We start from the raw sequence: 20,871 nt of genomic DNA on the forward strand, positions 1-20,871 counted from the left end.
TTTGGCGACACCCAGAGCATGGGGTTGCATCCTTGATGGACCCATCCTCCATGAACTTATCTAAATCTTTTTTTAACTCAGATATACTTGTGACCTTCACAACATCCCCTAGCAACAAGTTCCACAGGTTGACAGTGTGTTGTGTGAAGAAGTACTTCCTTTTGTTCATTTTAAACCTGTTGCCTGTTAATTTCATTGGATGACAGCTGATTTGTGTTATGTGGAGGGGTAAATAACACTTTCACTTTCTCCACACCACTCATGATTGTATAGACCTCTATCATATCCCCTGTTAGTCGTTTCTTTTCCAAGCTGAACAGTCCCACTCCTTTTAATCTCTCCTCATATGGAAGCTGTTCCATCCCCCTAATCATTTCTGTGCCCTTCTCTGCACCTTTTCCAGTTCTAATATATCTTTTTTGAGACGGGTCAACCAGATCTGCACACAGTATTCAAGATCTGGGCATAACAGGGTTTATAAAGAGGCAATACGATATTTTCTGTATGATTATCAAGCCCTTTCCTAATGGTTCCTAACAGTCTCTTAGCTTGTTTGACTGCTGCTGCACAGTGAGCGGATGTTTTCAGAGAACTACTCACAATGATCCCAAGATCTCTTTCTTGTGTGGTAACAGCTAATTTAGACCCATCGTTCTGTATGTAGAGTTGGGGTTACTTCTTCTAATGCGCATTACTTTGCACTTAACAGCATTGAATGTCGCCCACTCACCCAGTCTGCTCGGATCCCTTTGTAACTCTTCCACCCTGCTTCGGACATAACTTTCTCGATGATGTCCAGCTGGGTGGGCTGATTCCCAGCAACTACTGGGCTCATCTGTAAACATCTCATCTGGCTGCTCCCTGGCCCCCAACTCTGTTAGTGGCTCCCTTGCTCTCAGTCCATGGCCCTCTGTCCAGGGGGAGGCACCGTCTGTGATGAGTCCGCATTCCCTGCAGAGCATACTGGGAACACCCTCGCAACCAGGCAAGGCGCACTTGTCACGCTCCTCATCCTTGGATGCTGTTTCAGCCATTCCTACATAGGAAGTGCCTGAAGTGTCTCCATCACAGAGGCAGGGTTCCCACTAGCCTGTTTCCTCCACTCCCCTAACTGTGGCTGTGGAGGGCAGAATACAGGGCCAGTCCCTGTCCCCCTGTCACCCTTCCTGTACTTGCTGGGCTCCGGGGAGAGGAAATCCTGGCTCTAGGATGGAAACAGCAGCTTGGTTCTGCTGTTTGGCAGGAATCCCTCCTGTCCTGAGCAGTCAAATCCAGCCCATGTGAGGCAGTGCTGGAGGCGCTGAGTGTGTGGTCAGCACCTCCACTTCAGCTCTGGCTGGCTGAGATCCCACAGCTGTGACGTAAAGTCTGTGCACTGATCTGCTGCAGACTCCCAGCTCAGCACTGCTAGGAGCTCAGGGGAGGAGTGAGCGGCAGGAGCTCTTGCTTGTCCTGCTCCGCAGAGACTCAGAGCCCCCCTCTCCACACACCCCCTCCCCCCCGTGTGTGTTGTGTCCATGGTGCCCTACTGAGTGCACAGCGGCTCCAAAGCCTCCACCAAAACGAGCATCTTGGTTGAACTTTCTCACTTCGACCGTGCAGGGCAGGGGCTTTCTCACAGCCTGGCTCCGAGGTTTGCTGCTGCCGAGGCGGAGCGCGCAAGACGCAGTCACGTCCCTCTGCAGCCTGTATGGCAAAGCTGTCCATGAGCCCAGCCATTCACATCGGCTGCCATTCTAGACACTCAGCTCCTATGGCAGGGGCCCAGTTCCCAGGTGCACAAAGCAGCTGGAACTGCAGCAGGACTGGCCCACTCAGGATGCCCCTGTGTTGTATGTGAGGCAGCTGCACCTACCCACACAATCACCCTCACCATAACTTGGCCTCAAGAGGAGCCAGTCTCTGCTGCTAGCCTGGCTTGCAACTCCCTGGAGATCAGTGGGTCTGTTGCTCTGAGAGCATCTCCCCTCCTAACCTGTCTCACAATCCACTCTGTTGTGGGAACACAGCATCCCTTAGAATGGGGCTCCAAGGCCTTTTCATGGAGTGGTCCCTCCCAGCTCCTAGCCAAGCACCACTGCACAAACCCCGTCCCCAGTCCTCCCTCCTGGAGTCCTGGGTGGTCGAGGGAACATTTGGCACAAGCATCGCCCTTAACAATAGCACCCCCTTTTATCTAACCCATGCCAAACCAGGAGCAGGCCCAGGCCAGGCTCTGTAGCAGGGGTCGCTCACTAACAGACTCCCTCACCCCCGGCTAGACACACACGGACTCTCTGCCCTGTGCCAATGCAACCCCCTCCCCTCCCAGGTCAGGCCAAGCTGGCTGTGCATGCTGGCCTGGTGCTGGCGGGCGGACTGATGGTCAGGGGTTGGTTATGTGCTCTCATGTGTAGGCTGAGAGTTTACAACAGTCCCTGTTTGCCAGCCACTCCCTCTCTGCCCTTGCTCAGGGTGCTAGCCTCCTGCTTCCTGTGTCTCCTCTTTCAGCCCTTCCCAGCAGGTCCCTGTTTGCCCCTCCGTTGCACCCTGCCTACAAGTCAGGGTTAATTCTGCAGGGCTGGCTGGCACTGTCCCACAGCCAATCAGGTCTGTGCAGAGTAGCAGGGACAGGGAAAGGAGGAGAGCCAGTGCCACACTGTGCTGCTGATGCTGAATGCCACCAAGAGGGGCTGTCCACGCTGCTCAAATGCCCTGGATGGCTGGGGCAGTGGCTGGCCAGGAGCAATGGAAGGTGATGCTGCCTGCCTGAGCGAGCAAGGAATCCCCCTGTGCTGCATGCAACCTCTGGGCCAGGCCTGCAGGCTCACTGGCTGCCCACGAAACCTTTCGGGCTTCCTGTGTTCTTGGGCCACCAGGGCTTGCTCAGCCTCAGCGTGGCTCTGACTTGTCCTTAGTCTGGCCCGTCATCCCTGGGGACTAGCAGGAGGGCAGTATAGAGATGTGTGCTAGCTAAGAAGTCCCTTACGCCTGGGCAATTCCCTGAGTGGGCGGGGGAGACCTGCTACCTTGAAGGCCCCTTTATGATGCCAGAGCAGGCAGGGGTGTTAGGGCAACAGGGTATGAGGCCCACTGAGTATTCTCGTGTAAAACTGACCCCTTGTAGGGTCTCCTGGGACCCTAGCTGGAATTCTGTTCATCAGTGGTGGCTGGGCCCCTGCCCCCTGGCTGTTTTCTGTGGGGTGTTGGAGAGTCAAATAGCACAGGCCCAGATTGCCTGCATGTGGTGTATCTACTAATGCCTCGGCATGCCCCTGGCCCATACCGCATGCATCCAGTCTCCAGACACTCACACACCTGCCCCTGCGGGAGCTGGACGCATCCCTCCCTCTGGCTGCTGGGAAACTCACAGCCTCTGGGGGTGCTGTCAGCCCAGCTAAGCCCCCATGGTGGAGCCTGAGATCAATAGAAATAGCTGGGCCGATTATTAAAAATACCTCCCTGTGTGGGGCTCGCAGCATCTTTGTGCTAGGCCAGAAAGTCCCGAGGCAGAAAAGCTCAGCACCCGTGGCCTGCTCCCTCTGCCCCCAGGCAAGATGAGTTCTTGCGAATGTCTGGCTCCAAATGACCATAAAGAGATGTGAAACTGACCGGGCTCCTCTTCTACCACAAAAGGCAAACCCGAAACCAGCCACAGTGGTGGTGAAAAACACGTGTCTGGCTGCTCTTCTGTCAGCCTTAATAACCTATGAAACATGCTGCTTAACCAGGCAAGTTCCTTCAAACATGGGCGCTAGCTAGATCTGCACTTCAAGCAAGGTGCTTCTGACACAGCACACACTGTAAAGTCTGGTCCTCCCCTGCCCCTTGTGCTGTCTTTTACCTCTGTGCTAAGGTGACCATATTTTCCAGATCACAAACAGGAAGACTTTTGTGGCGACCTTAAGAATCACCACAACCAACCCCTTGCCTCTCCCCCCTTTCCTTCCAAATGTGAGTGCACTATGTGGACCTGCCATTTGGTAATATAAACACATAGCACTGGCAGGAACATGCAATGTTTTTCTTCAAGTCCCAGCTCCTGGCATCAGGTGATTACTTAAGAATCTCAGTTTGCATTAAAAAGTAAGTTTCTACTCCTGGTGATTGCAGAGAAAAGCTGGAAACCGTGAGTCAAGTGCAGCCTGAAGCCTCTCATCCCAAGGGGCAAAGAGAAATCCTGAACATTTAGTATTTTAAAGCTAATCATGATTTTGGGGGGCCTGATTCTTGATGTTTGATCACTTCGGACTGGTGACATTGAGGGAACCATACATGGCAGATGCCAGTCAAGTGACACAAGGCGCTTCAGACACCTCAGAGATGGAGTGCCTGTACTGAATAGAACAGAGCAGAACTCCAAAGTTTCCAAGGTTTGTCTACACTAGACTTTTCAATCTCTGGTTAAGGGATTGCCAGTTAAGTTGAAGTAGGTAACATGTTAGTAAATACTAGTGTGGACACTGTTAACGTCTGCGTGGTTCTCTAGAGCTCAGTCCTGGGACTGAATACTTAATTCTTCTTTTCTGAAACCTAAGAAATCAAATACAAAGAACTGTGTTAAAGCAACACACACACACACACACACACACACACACACACACACGGAGCTTTAAAAAGGGCCAGTTTTCGAAAGCTGGAAGCAAAATTAAGTGTAAGGAAAAACATTTTTTTCTATTAAATTTTTATTCAATTTAATACACACACACACACACACACAGAAAAAAACAAATTATGCATAAACTTCTCATAATATATTAACCATTTGCTAACAAGCTTAGCTATACTTGAAACAGTTAATTATAATATGAAAGATTAAAGTAGAAATCAATTTTTATTACGCAATTTACAAACAAGCAAATAGTGTTTATAAAATTCCAGTTAATTCAAGAAAAATTATTAAGTTAAGATAAAAAATAGAAGCAAGGTTCAGAGGAGGGAGATAGAGATGAGGAGGGAAGGAAGTGGACAGAGAGGAGGGTGAAGCAAGGGCGGGGCATGCATTAAAACAGGATCACTCAAATACATGCAGGAAAGCATCTCATGTCTCTGAGAATTGTTCTTGGCTATTTCTGTTATGGTATATGATTCTTCCCATGGTGGTCAAGCTTAGGATGTCTGTGCTCCTGTCTTCAACTGTTGGTTGCTTTTTGAATTTCCATTCCTGTAGTGCTAGTCTTTTAGCAATTATTAGCCAAAGTTATTCAGATTGATTCAGCTTCCAATTAATCAATTGATTCAGCTTCCAATTCGATTAAAAATTACAAGTTTAGCTTATAACACAATTTTATTTGATAGGAAAAAATTAACTCTGCAACTAATTTCTGCCCAAAACATACAGGTGTGGAAGCCTTCCCAGAGCATATGGGTTAAATTAGCATCAGCTGAATCACTGCGCCAGTATTCGTCTGTCTTAGCAGTGCCTGTTTGGGACAGTGAGAGATGGGTCCAACCCAGCCTCCATATGATTTTCTTCTGGATTAATCTTAAACGGGGGTCCACAGAATAGATTAGAGCATTGGCTAAAATTTGTTTCCATTAATAAGGAAAGAATAACTGGCCTAGTTCCGCCTCCCATTTCTTTAAGGAATCTGTGTTTCATTCAAATTTTCTGGCCAAGTGTATAGGTAGTGTTGCTGTAGGTCTTGGCAATATTTGGAGAAATGAAATCAATTCAGGTGGGTTGTGAATAGTGTCAGGATCGGGGCCAAACAAATAGGAGACAGCATGTTTAAGTTGGATGTATTGTCATTCTTTCTTACGCATCTTGTAAAAAGGAGGAAGGTATCGTTTTCAATAAATTGGCTGATGGTCAAAATTCCTTTCATAATCCAATCTGGCCAAATGATAGGATTGCCTGCTAGACAGAGGTTTCAGTTACCCCAGATAGAAGCCTTGGTGCGCAGAAGGGGGTGATTTTTAACTTTAATAGACATTGTAGGCCAAGTATTTCTGGCTGCTGCAATAGTTGGTCATTGCTCTCTAGGGAATCAGTAGTAATCTGAGTGCAGTGCATTGGAAAAGGGTTAAGAAGCAATCAATTCTGCTTCCAGCTGGCACCAGTCAGGGGCTCCACAGGACGAGGGGTTGAGCCACTGTGCAGCTTGGCTAAGAATTATGGCCTGATGGTAAAGTTTGAAGTTAGGAAATGTGAAACCACCTGTTTTGAGAGGGAGGTGTAAATCTGGGCATGGAGATTCTGGGCTTGTTGCCAGCACCCCACAAAGAAGGGCCTGCCCATTGTGTTGATTTTGGTAAAACAAAAAGGAGGAACACGGTTAGGAAGGGAGGTCAGAATAACAATGATCGTGGGAAGGGCATTCATTGTAATTGTTTGGGTTTCCCCAAGGGGGGAGAGGTAGTGCCTGCCACCTACTGAAATTGTTTGCTCACTGCATGATTAATGGGGCTAGATTAACCTGGACGATGTTTTTAATTTCCTTAGGGAACAGCATGCCAAAATATCTGACATTTGTCTGTTGCCAGTGTGACAGGGTCAGACCGGATGGCTACCGGACATTGCCAGAAGGCCGATATATCAGCCCCAGATTCAGCAAGTCCCTTTTCTCCTGGTAGAGGAGCAGGAGTTATTCCAAGTTAATTAACACACCTGGAGCCAAACAAAGCCCCGCCCAGGACATGTTAAAAACCTCCCCTCCAGAGAGGGTGTGACTGGAGTTGTGGGAGTGAGGGGAGCTACCAGAGTGTGTGAGCAGGCAAGGTGCTGTCAAAAAGCCAGGAGGGTTATGGAGAAGGAGCAGAACGCTGGCAGGAGAGGACCCTGCAGGTACAAAGACTGGGGGAGGGAAAACCCTGCCCAAAGAGGGCAAAGGACCTTTTCCAAGCCTGGAGGCCTGAGGGAAAAGACCCTGCCAGAAGGGGAAGATCAAACTGGACATTTGGTTCAGCACCACCATGCCCAGTGGGGCTGTCAGGGATCAAGAGCCTCCCCTGGCAAGGAGGCCAGGAAGGGCCCCTGTCTGGGCAGGGTGCAGACATTAAGTCGAGAGGCACGGGGAAGTAACCCAGGGAAGCTAGTAGCCTTCTGAAGCCACTGAAGGAGGCTGCTACTTGTAGGGTCCCTGGGTTGGGGTCTGGAGTTGAGGGTGGGACTGGGTCCCCCCCCTGCCCCGTAACAGCCATTCACTGGAGGGACAAAAGCCCCAGTGAGAAGAGGCAAGGGCCTATGAGAACCAGAGATAGGACTGGGACCAGCAGGGAGTGGCCATCTTAGAGTGGCTGTATTACTCTCCCCCAGCACTAGAGGGTGGAAGAACACCGAGGGGTGAAGTAGTTCCCTGACCTACCGCTAGACGGAAGCGCTGGACCTATCAAGGTAAAGGAAGAGCTTTGCCATACCAGCTAAATGTCTCTATAGGATAGGAGACCCATTTCTTACTAAATCCAATGAGATCTTCATTGCTTCCAACTTATCCCAATTGATCTTGTAGCCAAAGAATTTGCCAAAATTATCTGTTGTTTTTAGGATATTTGGAATAGATTGATCGAGATTTTTAATAAAAAGGAGAATGTCATCTGCATATAGAAAGATTTTTGTCTCCTGAGACCCTGATTTGATCCTTAATTAGTACTGCAAGTGGTTCTCATGCTAAATTAACTAGGAGGGGGGAATCCTTATCTGGTTCCCAGAAACAGATCAAAGCGGGGGGGGATTTTGCTCTATTTGTTTGGGTACAAGCGTTGGAATTTGAATATAACAGCTTTATCCATGAAATAAAGGATTTCCCAAACCCAAATTTATCCAGGGTAAGAAACCGTTATTGCCGGCTCACTCCGTGAAAGGCATTCTCTGCAAGGAGTGAAATGGTTGGGTGGGAATGTCTAGAATGTTGGTGGAATGCCATAACATTAATCAGCTGTCGTGTGTTATCTAAACTAGGCCTTTTTAAAATAAATTCCACTTGATTGGGGTGAACCACATCACTCATTACTTTCTCAAGCCTCCGAGCCAATATTTGGGAAAGTATTTTTGTATTGGTACGGATCAGAGAGATGGATCTGTAGCTGTTATACTTTTCCACTTTTACTTCATTCAAGTAGTCCTCTCATTAGGGCTTCCCTGACAGAAGGCAGTAACATACCTTTCTTTTTAGGCATCTCTGTAAATATATGCCAGTTTAGGAGTCGGCATTTCTTTGACACTTTGATAGAATTCTTTCGGAGGGTGATGAGGGCTGAAGGTCGTGCTTAGAGTAATTTCCTCCATGGCCTTAATTATTTCCTCTGATTGCAAGGGAGAGGCTCGTCTGGTCTGCTGCTTTTCGAAATTTGTGGGAGGATAAGAGTTTTAAAAAATTAATTAATCCTGCTGGGTCAGGTGGTGAATCATTATAGTAAAGAGCCCAGTTGAATTGATGGTGGTCATTGATCTTTTTTGATTAGTAGTAGCCTGCCCTTGTGCTGATTTTGAGTCGGACTATTTGGGGCATACTTTGTCCTCTCACTTTTAATCTGTATATGAGAATGTTCCCTGCTCTCTCCCCGGACTCCCCCTATGTTTGTGTGAGTCTAAAAAGAGCAAATTTGCCTTGTGCAGTAGTCAATCTATTTCCTTCCTGCCAAAGGTGAATGTTTTAAGATTCCCTTGGGAGGAGCGGGTTGCACATTCTAAAACCAGAACTGGAAGTTGTTTGGTTTGTTCCAGGAGCTAAGCATGACTAGCCCTCTTTCTGCCCGCTGAGTAGGCAACCGTCCTGCCCCTAATAAAAGCTTTAGTGGGTGTTACATACCAGGGTGCAGTTCAGACTGAGTGGCTGTCACCCCCTTCCCTTTAACCTGGGGTCCCTTTTACAATGCCTTGCTGCTGCCGCTTCCAACCTGGGCTGTTCACAGACAGCCTCCAGCATATGTCACTCCCAGCCATGTCTGTGTGCGTGGCAGCCAGCCAGCCACCTCTTGCTCTTACCAGCCTTGTTTATGCTGCAGGGTGACCCAACACATCCCCAGTCCCAGATCTTCCTCCAGAAATATCTGTCCTGTGCTGCCCAGCCCCCTTCCGGGACAGTACAAATATATTAAGTCTATTATTCCTTTAAAGGAATTCCTTTAAAGGAATAATATGCACTCAACTTGTCACCCCAAATAGAATTACCCAGACACTTCAACTTGAAGGCACTGGATTTAGATAAAACAATACAACAAGTTTAATAATGGCAAAGAGAGGGATTTTAAGTGAGTACAAGTAATGGGGCATAAAAGTAAGAAGTGGTTACAAGAAAAATAAAGACAATACTTACTAGCATCTAACTTTACAAACTACATTAGAATCCAAGCGAAGTTTTCTCACCACATGCTTTCAACCGTCTTACTGACCAAACTCTTTAGATCAGGACCCCTCTTTCAGAATCCAACAGCTGCTTCCTTTGCCTCTTCAGGTGCAGTGACTGCAATGGACAAGGAGAGAGAGTAGGGAGCCTTGATATGTTTATCCCTCCTTTTTATAGTTTCAGTCCCCCTCTTGAAAAACATTTCCAGCTGAGACTCAGGAGACAAAGACTTGTTGTGGAAGGATGTTCCCTGCTGGGTTTGTTACACCTGTTTGAATTTCCTTTGTCTTCCATTCCTGCTTGATTACTCTGTTTATTGCTTAAATGCAAATTAAGGCAAGCACACATTCCTTTGTTTAGGACGGACCTGTTTGCCAACTTGTGTTTGGGCAGGGCTGTGCGGTTTGGAACATGTGTTAGTCTAATACCATACAGGGAAATCTTATAACTTCACATACAATGTTGCCACACTTGTTTTACCAGGATGATACTGGCCAGCAAATTATGAGTTTTCAGATGATACCTTACAAGGCATTCTTTGTACAAAGATTAGTAGAGTAGGGTGGAAGGTGTGAATATAGTGGTATATTCCATCACACCCAAATGTTTATCTTTATCTTTCAAAAGAGAGGAGTTCAGTCTTCATCTTTTAAAAGTCTAAATTTTCTCAGGAGGGGGAAATTTTAGTAACACTGGTACATGATCAGAGACCATGATAGACTTGATGTCATTAGTAAGCACTGAGCCCACTAGATTAATAGAAATCAGGAGAAAATCTATTCATGAATATGTGGACTGTGGGAAGGAAAACAAGTAAAATCTTTTGTTGTAGGGTTTTGCAACTGCTATACATTTTTAAACCCAATTCTTGCATATAATCTTGTGTAATGTTTCTAGCACGTGATTGTGTATGCTGAGGCTGGCCTGACATGTCTAAAATAGAGTTCAGCACCTCACTAAAATCTCCTGCTATGATGAGTGATTCTAGCGGGATATTAATTAATTTGGCAAAAACTCTTTTTAAAAAAATTGGATAATCTTTATTGGGTCCATATATATATTAATCAGGGTATACACAGAGTCAGAGATCTTAGCCCTCATCAGCAAAATCTACCTTCTTCATCTTTATTTACATCTAGAATTTGTACAGTGAGTCTTTTGTGAAACTATATTGCCACACCTTTGGCCGCAGAGGAGAAATTGTTAAACACCCCTCCCCCAGCCATGCTTTTCTAAATTTCTCTGCCTCCAAGTCATTAAAGTGGGTTTCCTGCAGGATGATAATATCTGCTTTCAGTATTTATAGATGGGTGATAATTTTTTTCCCTTTTATTAGGTGATTCACTCCTTTGATATTCCAGGAAACAATTTATTATAATATAATATAGTAACATAAGGAGTGTTTAGGTCAAATATTTCTTTATCAGCGTGACTCGTTCCATGCCCAGGGCAGCCACCTGATAATGCCAAGGTCAGGGCAAGCTGTAAAAAGAGAGCAGATTCTCCCAACACTGGTGGGTGACACTGAAGTCAGGCTTCCCAACCAGCCACAAACTGTGCTTCTGAATCCCCCCAGAAGACAGTATACAAATACACACAGCCCCTTTACTGCATTTCAGCTTCTGGCTCCCAAATCAGCACTGGGTCCAGTAAAGAGACCAATTATTTAAACTCTATGCTCTTTACTAAAAAGGTTCCCTCTGACCCCAAGGGGTCAGCCACAGCACCGGCTCAGTATAAGTTTGGATCTTACTTAAAATACCAGACTGCCAGCCAATCCTTTAGTAACTAAAACTAAAGGTTTATTGCAAAAAGAAAGAAATAAACCATGAGAGAAATGTTAAAGGGTCAAAGCAAAGCAAATACATACAGATGACTGTAAATCCATATTCATCAGATTTCTGGGAGAATTGTGGAGTTGCAGGCTTGTACAGTTCCTCTGGCATATATCCAGTATCTGGATGTGTCTTAGTCCTTTGGTTCAGTTGCAAAGTGAATTGATCCATAGGCATGTATATGTCAGTAGCTGAACAGAAACAAAGACAAAATGGTTTCTATGGCTTGGCCTTATATATCCTCTGGCCCTGGCCATGTAGTTTTGTGGAATATTACAAGAACTAAAATGGAGTTCAGAGTCACATGGGCCAATCCTGGTAACTCTTCAGGTATGCCTTTAGTTTCTTCCTGGGCCCCTTGCATCCATGAGTGTCTTAATGGGCCATTAAGCAGGCTATTGTCCTGCTGCCATCCTATCTGGCGTGTTGCCCAGGCAGCACAATTTGAAATACAGATATCTCAAATATATCTATAACTTCCATTTCACATATTACACATGAACATAAGTATTATCATCTGACTTAGCATATTATAACCTTTCTAACAGTACCTGACATGGCATATCTTACATGAATTATTATGATTTTGACATATTGATGTCAACCCATATGTTAAATGCCCCTCCTCAATCTACTCAGCATGACACCCCCAACACGCGACTGGTGTAGAAAGGAGTAATCAGAGCTCCTGAATACACCTCAGACAGCGTGACAATCAGGTGCCCGAATAGTGTCCTTGGTTGGGCCATTATTACCTCCAAGTCTAAGAATGGTATATCTGGATTCTCCCACTCCACCCCACAGACATGGTGGGAGGGGGTGGGGGAAGGAAAGGTAAGGGAGACCAAGAAAGGTAAAAGATAAGCATGATGTAGGAAACAGAAATGAAGTGGTCGAACTGAACAAAGATCACTTAAAAATACATAATTCATAACAAAATGGAAATAGGACCTAAGTCTAAGATTTTTACTGAGGGGGGCCTTGTCACTCGAGTGCGAGGAAAAAATTAAACAAAACGATGTGAATGATAATTAGGAATTGTATAACACAATTTTTTTAGATGCCCCAAAAAACCACAATTCTGAAATCATATAATGCTTCTTCCGTTTAAAAAAAAGTCCTCATTACAAAAGAAAGTGAAAGCAACAATAACAAATAAAAATAAAATAAAATATATGACAAATGGAAAAATGAGGAAGCTCATTACAACGAATACAAATAATCAGTTAGGAAATGCAGACAGTTGACAAAGAAAGCTAAAGGAATCAATGAAAAATCTACAGCCTGTGGATTAAAAGCCAATAAGAGAGAATTTCTGGAACACATCAGGAACAAAAGAAATCAAAGAAATGCTATAGATCTGTTATTGGACAGGGACGTTAAAACTTTCACTAATGATGCAGAAAAGGCAGAAGAGTTCAATAAATAATTCTGTTCTGTATATAGAAAGAAGCAGGCTGATGTATACAGTACAGTGATAATGAAATACTTTCCATTCCAGCAATAGCTAGGCAGGATGTAAAACAGCAACTACTGAATTTAAACATTTTTAAATCTGCAGGATCAGAGAACTTGCACTCAAGAGTTTTAAAAGAATTGGAAAAGCATCTTTCTGAGACATCGATGTTGATATTTAACAATGCTTGGAATAGTGGTAAGTTCCAGAGGACTGGAAAAAAGTTAATGTTGTGCCAGTGTGTAAAGAGGCTAAATGGGATGACCTGGGTAACTACAGGCCAGTTAGCCTGACATTGATCCTGATACCTAAGTAAATATGGAAGAGATCTTTGAGAGCAGAATAAGCTCCAGTGGCTGGTAAATGAAGCTAGACAGATTCAGACTGGAATGGGGGACAACCAATGTTTCACAATAAGAGTAATCAACCACTGGAACAACTCATCTAAGGATGTGGTAGATCTTCATCGCTTGCAGTCATGTCATCGAGATAGTGTCTTTCTCGAAGATCTGCTCTAATTCAGCTCCGGCTCATTGCAGGAATCCCTGGCCGTGTTTCTCTAGCCTGTGATACACAAGTCAGGCTATATGATCATAATGATCCCCTCTGGTCTTCAAATCTCTAGGTGAATTGCTGACCTTTTTGAAGTCCGTGGGAGTTTTTCCCATTATCTTCACTGCAGCCAGGATCTCACCCTATGAATGTTGAGGCTGTACAGCTAGGCTCTCAGAAATTGGGAAATGGCAAAGCTAGGGCTGAACAGACAACGTGTGTACTCTGTGTACACATTAGAGTGCAGTCTTTAATTACAGTCTCGCAGATTATTTTAGGTGCACTATTTTCTACCACCTTAGACGCACATTTCACGTCTCCTAGACAGACAGTGGCAAAGTTAGTTTTGCGTTGGGAAATGTATGCTCTGAGATGGGAGGTTTATCTTGGGCTAGGGAGGGGGTTTGACACCCCCACTCTGGAAGAGCTGTCCCCAAGGCAGGGAGTGTTGCTGGAGCGGGAAAGTATCCCTCTGCAGAGGTATCACTGCTGTGTTAGCAGCAGCAAACATCCAGGATTCATTGGATGGAAGAGCCACCTTCCTCTGTGCGAAGCAAAGCCACGTGCCGGCCTCCCCAGCCTGAAAATCCTCACCGCTGAAAATCTGCAAAGTTACAAAGGCCCTACCCAGGCCACATGTTCCGGAGGTGAGATTTGCTGGGAGTTCTCCTGGCTGAGACACTGGCTGAGCCCCCAGTGGGGATTTCATGGGCTCTCCCATGCGAGAAGAGGAGCTGCACTGTTCACACTGTGCAGGAGGAAAGGGCTGTGGCTGAGCCTCTTTCTGTCTCTTCCTGCCTGGCCTGCACAGCCCCACCTTACTTAGAGGTGAAAAGCTCTTTCACTGTCTAAAACAAGCTCTCCAATCCCCTGAGCCAGGTTGAGTTGAACTGGCCCTGTGGAGGTGAAAGGCTCAGCCCTCATAACTTGCAGCACCCATTCCTCACAATATGTTTTTTAAATGCTGGATCATAGATTAATGCAACTTGTTACCATCCATCTGGGAGAAAAATAACCTGAGACACAGCTAGTCAGCAGGGCAGAAAAGAGGGGACGAGGCATGGCAGGAGAGACGTACAGGGAGGGTTGGATAAAATCAATGGTGTGAGGGTGGGTGCCAAGGTAGATCACTATGGTTCTAGGCAAGAGACCGCCTACCATAGAGCAGGGTGACCAGAGTCTTGTGGTTCTGGACCCCTCCAAACCAGGTACCAACCAACACACGTTAGCAGAAAGAGCAACACACCTGCAAGGGTGACCATCTCTGATCTATGCAGACCCTAAACACATCCAATCTGACTCCCCAAAGGGTATCAGTGCTGAAAAGGAAGTGATTCAGGGCAGCGGGGCAGTCTGTCAGTAGTGTCTCTAGTGGAAGTAGGTGCCAGAATTAGGAGCAAGGAGAGGAAATCAAGAAAATGAAAATGCCACTGAATCTCAGGAGCGGCTTCTTGCTGGGGAGAGCTGCTAAGAGTTGGATGGAGGCCCTACGTCGGCCTTTTAAAACTGAAAAATATTCAGAGGCAAATACTAAAGGAACCGTTAGGCTAGACAAACTATTTCCTTCCAAAAAAAAAAAGGCAGCCAGAAGAGTGTCTAGGAAATCATTAGCTTGTTGAAGTTAAAGTTCAGATATCAGCCTTAACTCTGCCCCACATCCCAACCATCTAAGAGCTAGGTATTACGAAGAAGTGATGCTCACCCACACAAGAATTGTCTCTTTCTTGCTGTGTGTTCTAGCCACATCTTTATTATCATCGTGTCCCAAAGTAGCACTTGCTGAGAATTTGTGGTCAGCTTGAGTCTCTGTTGGAAAAGACTCTGTAACACTTTGGCTAAAGGAGGGGTGGGGAACAGCTGCAAACCCCTGTCCTGGCCTTACACCCGTTCTGCCACCAAAGCTAGATCCACAAAAGAATTGAGGCACCTAACTGCCATGTTAAGTGCCTAAGTCCAAAATTTAAATCCTCAAAATCCTTGCTCAGCTGCTGCTTGGCCCTGTAGAATTTAGGAATTTATGCACCTAAATTTGTGCCAGTAAAGATCCCTAGGCACCTACATTTCTGCCAGTAGCTGTGCACCAAGCCACCTGAAGTTTGACACCATTGAACTGCTCAGCATCTAAGCCCTGGCAGGATCCTGAGATTAGAGGTTCCTCCACCTCTCTTGTTTGCAGGGCCTGATCCACTAGTCTGCTTGGAGGTGTTCTTGGAGCACACCTACAGAATCAGCCCCCGCACCAAACTGTGGTGGTGTCCTCTCTAGTTGTTATCCTAGGGAGACCCAGGTTCAAATCCCAAGTCTGCTTGAGTCAGAGCAGGAACGTATGTGAGTGCCCTGGCCACTTGGCTGTGGGGTACTCTGAGGCAGATTTCTCCTTGTTGAAGTCTCTCCTGTGTTTATAACCTACCCAGGAGCTCTGATCGACTCAGCTCAGGAAGTGTGGATCATGCAGAATTTCCACCCATAATGGCAGCTTCCTAAAGTGGTTCGAGTGACTGTGCTGAAGAACGGCCCTGCCCTAGAAATGAGCTGCAGCCAGGTACTGCACATGGGTCACATCAGGTTTGGTAGAGACTATGGTTTTCACATGGCCAGGCCAGTGGCTCCAGAACCCGGGGTCAGCACAGTTTGTTCCGTGTCAATTTGGGGCTTGGTTTTGGAGCCAGTCTTAGAAAGTGAGACCCTGCTAAACTCAAGAAACAAGCTAGTCAATGAATGCAAGCTTTCCCAAGGGATCCTGAAGAGCTGCAGGCCCTGGCATGCCACTGGAGACCCGGCGAGAGCAGCTGAGAATGGAAGAGTGGTCAAACCTGAGCTGTGGAGGCCCTGTTCCATAAAGTTGCAGAAGGAACCCGCTTCTGGGCCCAGGGCTAGATGGCATTCAGCAGAGCTTTGATGTCTATTAAATGGAGCCAAACGCCAACCTTGGCCCCTAGCAGCGCTACTGAGGCCTGTCTGGCAGGCCCTGCCATTGTCTCTTGGGCCTGCCTGATATTTTGTGGCGTACGGGGCACAGGCAGCAGATTGCTGGGGCCAAGGCCAGACTGCCCTAAACGCTCCCAGAGCATGGACGTGGGACTGCAATTACATTTCCAACAGGAGAGGGGCCCTTCAGTGCTAACCTGCTCTGAACACCAGCAGTTCTCCTTCTGTTCTCCTCGCGGCATAGCACCGGAGCTGTGGGGCACTGAGCCAGGAAGGAAAAGAGAGCAGGAAAATTAGGAATATGTTAAAAACAGAGAAAAACACCAATGGGCAGTGGCTCAGGGTGTGTGCTCCACCAGGGCAGTGCAAGGAGCAGCAGGGGCAGTTCTGTGTAAAGCAGGTGTATAATGTGCAACAGATGTGTGTGCAAGAGACTCCTAAAAGAAGCATGTGGGCGCCATAGGGTGTGGGTGCTCCAGAGAACTGTGCCTGGCCCTCTTTAAGCTTTGTGAATTTCCTGAGGGTCCAAAGTTCAACATATCACAGCTCAAGGCCTCCGGAAGGAGCATGCTGTGAGTGCTGGATTGCCTGCTTACATAGGTGTGGTTGGTGTCAGGTATCAGATATGGACTGGTTACAGAGCTTCCGCCCCAGAGAGATACTTAAAGATGTGTTCTTTTTAAGAAACTTTAATGGGCTGTTCGCGAACTAGGGCTGTTCTCGGCTCAGATAACGTATATTACACACTGTGCCACCGTTAAATATTTCTTTACAGCTCCCCCTTTAAGGTCTACATTCCTACCATTTACAAAATTTGCACTATCAAGCTGTCTTTGAAGCTCAGTCTGGATCAATCTAAGTGTCTCTGAGTTGTCCTGGTTTTCCAATGGCATGACCTGAACAAATAACAGCTTGGCCCTCTGTCTGGTCATTAGCTGCAGTGTCTGGTTGGTCAATTTGGAACCTTTGCATTGTCTTTTTCTTGTTCTGCATCTGCCATCTGTAGAGTTTGCTCTGGTGATTGTTCTTTCTGAGGAATAAACTGTAGATGGCAACTATTTCTGTTGAACTCTCCACTCTCTGTTTGGTCTCCATCACATATGATCTGGGTGAGATTAAGTCTTTTTCTTTATGACAGCTGGAGTTTTCCGTCAGTTTTCTCCTCCTAATTTGGCACACACATGGTCACCGCGTTCTAGACCTGGCAGGTCTCTAACTGAGTGACACCTGCTGTAAAAGTGTTCGTAAGCCCTTGCTGCCCTTTTTGTCTGATTTGGCTATTCTCTTCATGTCTAAGCACTTTGGAGATAGGTTCTGTAGTGCTGCGTTGTCTTCCCATTGAGAGCTGTGCAGGACTGTCTCCAGGTGCTGTTGTCAGTGTGTAGCTCAGAAGAGCAAGGAATGGATCTTCCTTCAGTAGGATGTTCATGGCTGTCATTACAGCTTTCTCAGCCTCTCCATTTGCTTGTGTGTAATGTGGGCTGCTAGTAATATGATCAAAATCATGGGTGACGCATGAGGCCTGCCTTTGGGGAGGCTGGGCAGGGGGGGAGGGGCACTGGTCCCCCATGGCTCTGCCCCTTCCCCCAAGGCCACGGGAGGAGTCAGCCTGGCCTGCCCCCTGCGGCTGCTTCTACTCTGCATGTGGCAGAGTTGGCAGAGCCATTCTGGGACGGACCCAGCGCTGCAGCTACTGCCCTCTGGGGAGGGCAAAGAGGTGTACGTGCCAGAGCCTTGGGGTAGGGAGCCGAGCAGGAACGGGGCACACCTGGATCCCCTGCGCCAGCTGAGCACCACACACCCCACAGGGAGGGCAGGTGCCCTTTGCTTTCCAGGGGTGAAGCCCGGGCCCTGCCTGCACTGGGCCCCATGCTGCATTCCCTGCGGCACTGGAGAGCAGTAGCTGAGGCGCTGGGCCCATCCCGGGCTGGGTCTACTGTGCGCAGAAGCGGCCACCAGGGGCAGCCAGGCTGACTCCTCCCATGGTAGCGTGGAGGTGGGGGATGGAGTGAGGGGTAGAGCGTGGTGGGGCGAAGAGATGGGGAACTTCCGCCGGTAGCCGGCCCATGCTATTATACCCACCGCCCATGATCAAAATCATATTCATTTGGACTGAGAAATTCTGCTGCAGTGAATTGTCATCCGTTGACCATCACTAATTGTTCTCAAATACTGACGTGAACAAAAGTGCACTTCAGTAGTTTGATAACACTGCGACATAGATTTCAGGCACATTATTCCTACATACCTGGAAAAATAGTCCACTATCTGGCTCAGCACTGACTCTTACAGTTATTTGTACTAGATCTCCTTTCAAAAGTCCAATATCTTCAAATATTGAAGAACGCCATTGAGTTCTTCATCCTGGCTGCCATGCTGTGGCTCTGAAGGTTATTGGTCTTTGAGTCTTTGATCACATACACTCTGAATGCAAAGCTTTTGTCTTTGTAAGTTGTTTCTGTGGTGAACTGGCCCATGCAGTTCAGAATAGCTCCAGGGCTAGACAGAGCTGTATAGGAGACTTCAGCTCTGGGAGGAGTTGACGGTGATTGTACGTCACTTCTGAGATGACTGTAATGTCTGCTTCTGAACCAGTTTTAAAGTCAATAGTCATGCTATTAATATTCAGTTTCACTCTCCATGCAGGCTCTGCATCATCACACATGATAGATCCCAGGAACAATAACTTCTTGATTGTCTGTCTGTAATACGAATCAACTCCCTGACTGCCTTAGGATGGGAAACAGCTGCAAAAATGTCCATATTTTATGCATTTATGACATTTTGCATGTTTGGCTGGCCATACATCTCTTGGGCTATGAATTTTCCCACACCTTGCATTTTGTCTAAAAACCTTTGTAGTTAGCCTAGAATTTCTCTCTCCTCGCATCAGGGTTGTTATGATAATGACTTCTAGCACTTATGCTGCTTGTGTTTACTGCTTCTAAGTTAGTTCTGGATTTGTCTGGTTTGTTGAGTTTGTTTTGCTGCCTTACAAGTTCATAGTTTGCTTTGCTATTTGAATAGCTGTGTGTAGGGTTACATCTGATTTTAATTGTAGCTGCTGAGACTAACTACGGTCTGTAAGGCCAATAACCAATCTATCTTTAATATTTTCATATTTTACAGGCCCCAAATCACAGTTTTCAGCCAATACGTGTGAAGCTCTGATAAAAGATTCAGCAGATTCCCCTGGTTGTTGAATTCTCTGGTGAAAACATGCCCTTTTTATAAACCACATTTCTCTGAGGTAAAAGGTGTGCATCAAACATAGCCAGAACCTTTCACAGTCTTCTTTGTGAAGGTCTTGGGTAAAGGTAAAAGAGTTAAAGATATGCCCGTGGCAATAGCATAAATTACAACACATACCTGGATGTCTCCAGTGTTCTTGTGGCATTTAGCTGTAATGTGAAATGCTGCTTCCAGTCTGTCCATTGTGAAGGTCTGTCAAAGCTGAAGTTCCTGTCGATGAGAGCGACCCTGCAGCCTTTGTGCTGCTTTCCTTCTGTTTCTGCTCTCTGGCACTGGTTAGGCTGCCTTGACTTTTGCTGAATGTCATGTATCAAATATTGACTGGTTGCAGAGCTTCCACCCCAGAGAGGTACCTGAAGATGTATCCTCTTTAAGACAGTTTAATGCACTACCAGCTATGGCTGTTCTGTGCTCAGATCATGTATACAATACACTCCCAATTGTCTGAACTGCATGGGGGACGTGGATTTTATTTGGAAAATTGGGAGTTCTGCTAATCAGGAGGTCAGGAGCCACTCAGCCATAAGATGGCCTTTCCCATAGTGGGGGCTTGTCCGCCTCCTCCTTGCAGTCTTGGCTGGGGGTCTCTGCTCTGCCCTGCTTGCTCACTCCTGTGGCAGCGGGGCTGCAGTCGGCACCTGCCTACAGGGCCGGTAGCACCTGATCCCTGCCAGCACAAGGTGAAAGGGGGAGGCTGTGCTTTTGGTGGGACAGAGCAGAACCCCCCGGCCAGGACTCTGCTCTGTCCACCAGGACCGCAGCCTTCCCTGCACCTTGTGCCTGCAGGGATCGGGTGACACTTGCCGTGTGGCAGTGCTACTGTCTCAGCCCTGCTCACTCACTCCTGTGACAATGGGACTGCAGAGGGCTCCCTGCGCTGCTGTATGAGCCGTTCAGTAACAGGGTGCCCTGCCCGGGCAGCAAGGCAGCAAGGGGATCATCCTTCTCCTTGTCTCTGCTCTGTTACCCAAACCTCTGCATTTTCCCAATCCTTCCCTTGCGCCCCGCGTGAGATGCATGCTGCAGAGGGTGTGTATCCTGTTTCTTGCATGCTGCAGGACAAAAAGCGGCTTCGGATAATGTGGAGGTTCTGCTAAGAGGATTGCAGATACATGGGACTATATCGTATCCCACATGGTGCCGATCTGACCGTTTAACAGGCCATTCCGCTCAAAGCCGGCACCCAGCCCTCGGATGCAGTGGCTGCTCTGACCGGCTGGCGTGGTGGTGCCAATGTGCGAGGCCTTGACACTTGGCAGAGGTGCACAAAACTGCTTTTGGCTACTCCTTGGAATCAGGGTGTTTTGCCATTCATCCTGCTGGATTGTGTTTGTGAGGGATTTGCCCCAGAGCAGCAGCAGGGGGTGGGATCTGCCCCTGGTCCCCTCCCTTTGCATGAGACAGTTGCTAGCATGGCTGTTGGCTCCAATTTTGAGCTGTCCCTGCAAGAGGCTGTGGGGTGACGTGTTTGGTGGCTTTTGGTTTCAGTTTCCTATTGAATCTATTTTGAGGCTGCCGGTTCTATTTGTGTCTGGGAGCAGTGTGCGCAACCATGCAAACGCAGCACACCAAGCGCTCGGCT

The sequence above is a fragment of the Emydura macquarii genome, unplaced genomic scaffold (genome assembly GCF_026122565.2).
Source record: "Emydura macquarii macquarii isolate MOO-44397 ecotype Brisbane River unplaced genomic scaffold, CSIRO-AGI_Emac_v2 contig_1253, whole genome shotgun sequence".
Lineage (NCBI taxonomy): Eukaryota > Metazoa > Chordata > Testudines > Chelidae > Emydura > Emydura macquarii.